General features: G+C 45.1%; 1 pseudogene; it reads left to right on the forward strand.

Moving 5' to 3' along the window:
- Positions 1 to 4,811: 4,811 nt before the first annotated feature.
- LOC103006380 (40S ribosomal protein S4, X isoform-like) lies at positions 4,812 to 5,602 on the forward strand (annotated as a pseudogene).

Here is a 5,602-nt window from a genome sequence, read left to right on the forward strand (position 1 = left end):
CCTGACTCGCCTCTCCATTCAGCTGCTTTTCCAGGGGTGACTCTTGCATCATGGCCTGATACTGTTCTTTACCAGCACTCGGTTCACCCTGGTGGCAGTTGTGGTCAGGGGAGACCCCGCATGATCTGGGATTACGCTGTCCTCTTCTGGGCTGGGGTCTCTCCCTCGCCCTCGCTCTGACAAGCGTGGACTTTCTAGGCTCCCAGAGCTTGGCCCCTGCATTTCCCTACAGCAGACACCAGCTCCTGCCAGACTCTGCTTCCCCAGCCCGAAATCCTACTCCAGGAGGGAAGGAGGTGGTCCAGGGCCACCAGCAGATCATGGCTGAGCTAGACTTAAACCCAAGCCTCTGATAGCTTAGAAGCACCAACACATGGCCCAGACCCACCTGCAAGGCTGAACCCAGGGCCTTTGTTGGGAACAAGCCAGCGCCTGAGCACCTTCAGTTGCACCCTGCACAGGGGACAGGTGAGCACTGCAGGAAAAAAAGAAACACCCCCATTTCAGACCGTGCCCTTGTGGGTTCCCATCTCCCCTCAGCAAGGCCTCCCTGCCCTATTCTCCACCGTGGTTCAGCCAAACCCGTACCTCTTCTCGGATCTCCCAGCCAGATGCTCTCGCTGCTCCGAGAGCCAGCCTCCTAGGCCACTGGGGGAAGACGGTGGCAGTGACCCTCTGACCCCACCCTGGCTCACCGCCAGCCAGGCTTCCCAGCTCTCACCTTGCTTCCTTCCCCAAAGCAGCCACAGGAGAGGAGGGGACCCCCATTCCTTCCCGAGGCAGCCCCTGGCCGCCCCTTGCTTTCATCACTCCTAACTCTTCGGCCCCTCCCGCTCCTTCTCACAGCATTTAAAACACCAGGTCTCCACCTGCTCTTCACCTGCTCCAGGCTGGGTTTTATTCCCTTCAGACAACCTTTCTTAAAGTGTACTTACTGCCTGCAGGGACTTGCCATCTCCGCCTCTGGCCTCCCGCCCTTTCCCCAGCCTTCTGTAGCCTGGCTTGCCTTTCACACCTCCACTGCCTCATTGCCAAACCTGTGGGCCACCTCAGTGCTTCCATACCACTGACCCTGGTTCCCAAACTGGTCCCTCTGGTCCCTCTGCTGAGGTGATGCCCTGTAAACAGAATTCAAGGAAATAGCAATGAATGGAACAGAAAAATCATTTCATGTTGACAGGCATTTATAACGAAGGTACAAAAGCCATGAACTTCCATATGTGGATTAAGAAGCATCAAATAGAAAGCAAAAACTGCTGGAAATGCAAAAGAAAAAAATCGACAAAAATACAATTGCATCTGAGACTAACACCCCACCATTATTAGCTTATGACAGATCAAGGAGGCAATAAGAACCCAGAGGATTTTAATAATTAATAAGGTTTAATAAGCAGGGATACATCAAGCTCTTACCCTAGAGAGAACACACCTTCTTTCACGTATACTTAGAACATCACCCAAAGCTGACTGCATATATCGAGAAATGAAAACCTGAAAAAGTTGGCCAAAGAAACAGTTTGGGCCACATTCTGTACCTTGAAGCAATAAAACTAGAGCTCACCAAAAGACGTTTACTTAGTTTTTCTTCTATCAATCAGAAAGTTTAAAAAATAAATATTACATCAGTAGGATTAGGTTTTTGAAAGAAATAATCTTCCAATTAAACAAGGTATACTGATGACATGCATTTATCTCGTTTCCTTTTCAAGCACCACCGTACTGACAGGACTGAAAAGATGATCACTCATAAGGGCAGAATTAATGTGGGAGGAGATATCAGGATGTAAGAGAATTCGAAAAGCTTTGGCAGATGGAGGTTGATGAAAGAGCACTGACTAAATTAGCAGAGGGCGAGATGAACCGGAAGTGAGCTGATCAGCCCTACGGGGTCCCAGCATGATGGGAGGCCGAGCAAGGGTACCAGGTTGGAAACGGGGGAACCAGACCACAGCCTCCTCTCCCTGTTCTGCATAGCCAGGAAACTCCTCTTTACCACCTCACCTCTTGGTAAGGAACTGGACATTTACTCCCTGCAGGAATCGAGCCAGGTAGGCTCCAGGTGAGGGGACACCAGGCAGAGCCAAGGGCTCTGCCAGGTGCAGGTCTGAAAGCAGTGGGGAGGGGTGAAGTGAGCTTCTGCTCTCAAGAGTGCCTGGCCCACAATCACCCTCATGGCTCCCAGAATGCCCAGGGCCAGGCATCTGTCCCCCACCTGACTGGGAACATTCTTCTTTGGAAAAACTGGCTTTGGAGAAAAGACGTCCAGATAGTTCCCAAAGCAAAGGCTGCATCACTGTTCCAACATCCTATAATGAGACTCACTGATCAGTGTGTCCTGGGCCTATGCACACACGCACATGCAAAGAGCACAGACAGCCAAGAAAGTGTCCAATTAATAAAATAGATATGAATTTCCCCGGGACTTTGCTTCACTAGTGCTAACAAAGCCCCCTATTTGCAAATATAACAGCTCAAAAAAAAAAAGAAAAAAAAATTTCAAGGGAGAGGCCAAACAACCAGCCCAAGAAAGGAAACAGGAAATAGAGACAATGTAAGAAAGAGAAGAACATTAAAAAACAACCCTCTCCCCAAACTAGAATATCCTCAGGGAAATAAAACAACAATAGGATGCTATGAAAAAAAAAAACAGATCACAAAAGGGCTGCTGACAAAAATAAAATATCCAATAGGAGTGATGGAATACAAAGCTGAGGTATTCTTCCAGAAATAGAGAATGGGAGTGAGAACCAGACTTCAGACAATACTACAAAGCTACGGTAATCAAAACAGCATGGTATTGGCACAAAAACAGACATAGGGATCAATGGAACAGAATAGAGAGCCCAGAAATAAACCCACATACCTACAGTCAATTAATCATCAAAAAGGAGTCAAGAATATACAATGGAGAAAAGACAGTCTTTTCAGCAAGTGGTGTTGGGAAGGTTGAACAGCCACATGTAAATCAAAGAAGTTAGAACACACCCTCACACCATACGCAAAAATAAACTCAAAATGGCTTAAAGACTTAAATATAAGACATGACAGTTGGGGCTTCCCTGGTGGCTCAGTGCTTAAGAATCCACCTGCCAATACAGGGGACATGGGTTCGAGCCCTTGTCCGGGAAGATTCCACATTCCGCGGAGCAACTAAGCCCGTGTGCCACAACTACTGAAGCCCACACGCCTCCAGCCTGTGCTCCAAAACAAGAGAAGCCACCGCAACAAGAAGCCCGCGCACCGCAACGAAGAGTAGCCCCTGCTCGCCACAACTAGAGAAAGCCCATGCACAGCAATGAAGACCCAACGCAGCCATAAATAAATAAATAAATAAGTAAGTAAGTAAGTAAGTAAGTAAGTAAATAAAAAATAAGACGTGACACCATAAAATTCTTAGAGCACATAGGCAAAACATTCTCTGACAGAAATCATACAAATGTTTTCTTAGTCTCCCAAGCAATAGAAATAAATAAAAGCAAAAATAAATAAACAGGACCTAGTCAAACTTACAAGCTTTTGTACAGCAAAGGAAACCGTAAACAAAACGAAAAGACGACCTGTGGACTGGGAGAAAATATTTGCAAATGATGCAACTGGCAAGGGCTTAATTTCCAAAATATACAAACAGCCCATACAACTTAATACAATAAAACGAACAACCCAATCGAAAAATGGGCAAAAGACCCAAATAGATATTTCTCCAAAGACATACAGATGGCCAACAGGCACATGCAAAGATGCTCAACATCATTAATTATTAGAGAAATGAAAATCAAAACTATAATGAGGGACCACCTCACACTGGTCAGAAGGGCCATCATGAATGGATAAAGATGTGGTACACGTATGCTCCAGCAATCCTACTACTGGGCTTATACCCAGAGAAAACCGTAATTCAAAAAGACACATGCACCCCAATGTTCATTGCAGCACTATATACAATAGCCAGGTCATGGAAGCAACCTAAATGCTCATCGACAGATGAATGGATAAAGAAGTTGTGGTACATATATACAATGGAATATTACTCAGCCATAAAAAGGAATGAAATTGGGTCATTTGTTGAGACGTGGATGGATCTAGATACTGTCATACAGAGTGAAGTAAGTCACAAAGAGAAAAACAAATATCATTTATTAACGCATGTATGTGGAACCTAGAAAAATGGCACAGATGAACCAGTTTGCAGGGCAGAAGTTGAGACACAGATGTAGAGAGCAAACGTATGGACACCAAGGGGGGAAAGCCGCGGGGGTGTGGGGATGGTGGTGTGATGAATTGGGCGATTGGGATTGACATGTATACACTGATGTGTGTAAAATTGATGACTAATAAGAACCTGTTGTATAAAAAAATAAAATTAAATTAAATTAAAAAATTAAAAAAACAAAACAACAACAACAAAAAGACCTGGTATATATATATGATGGAATACTACTCAGCCATACAGAAGAATGAAATAATGCCATTTGCAGCAACCTGTATAGACCTAGAGATTATCATACTATGTGAAGTATGTCAGAGAGAGAAAGACAAATACCATATATCACTTTTATGTGGAATCTAAAATATGACACAGAATGAACTTATCTACAAAACAGAAACAGACTCACAGACATAGAGAACAGACTTGTGGTTGCCAAGGGGGAGGGTGGGGTGGGAGAGGGATAGATTGGGAGTTTGGGGTAGGAAGATGCAAACTATTTTATACAGAATGGATAAACAACAAGGTCCTACTGTATAGCGCAAGGAACTATATTCAATATCCTGTGATAAACCACAATGGAGCACTTTTCATGCCTAGCGCAGCCATGGCTTGTGGTCCCAAGAAGCATCTGAAATGCATAGCAGCTCCAAAGCATTGGACGCTGGATAAACCAACTGGTGTGTTTGCTCCTCGTCCATCTACCAGTCCCCACGAGCTGAGGGAATGTCTCCCACTAATAATTTTCCTAAGGAACAGACTTAAGTATGCCCTAACAGGAGATGAACTAAAGAAGATCTTCATGCAGCATTTCATTAAGATTGATGGCAAGGTCCACACTGATATAACCTACCCTGCTGGTTTTACGGACGTCATCAGCATTGACAAGACTGGAGAAAATTTTTGTCTGATCTATGACACCAAGGATCGCTTTGCTGCTCGTCATATTACACCTGAGGAGGCGAAGTATAAGTTGTGCAAAATGAGAAAGATCTTTGTGGGGACAAAAGGAATCCCTCATCTGGTGAACCATGATGCTCTCACCATTGGCTACACTGATCCCCTCATCAAGGTGAATGACACCATTCAGATTGATTTGGAGACTGGCAAGATTACTGATTTCATCAAATTTGACACTGGTAACCTGTGCATGGTGACTGGAGGTGCTAACTGGGAAGAATTGGTGTGATCACCAACAGGGAGAGACATCCTGGTTCTTTTGATGTAGTTCATGTGAAAGATGCCAATGGCAACAGCTTTGCCACCCGCCTCTCCAACATTTTCGTTATTGGCAAAGGCAACAAACCGTGGATCTCTCTTCCCCGTGGAAAGGGTATCCACCTTACCAGTGCTGAGGAGAGAGACAAGAGACTGGCGGCCAAACAGAGCAGTGGATAA

This window comes from Balaenoptera acutorostrata, chromosome 6 (assembly GCF_949987535.1).
Source record: "Balaenoptera acutorostrata chromosome 6, mBalAcu1.1, whole genome shotgun sequence".
Lineage (NCBI taxonomy): Eukaryota > Metazoa > Chordata > Mammalia > Artiodactyla > Balaenopteridae > Balaenoptera > Balaenoptera acutorostrata.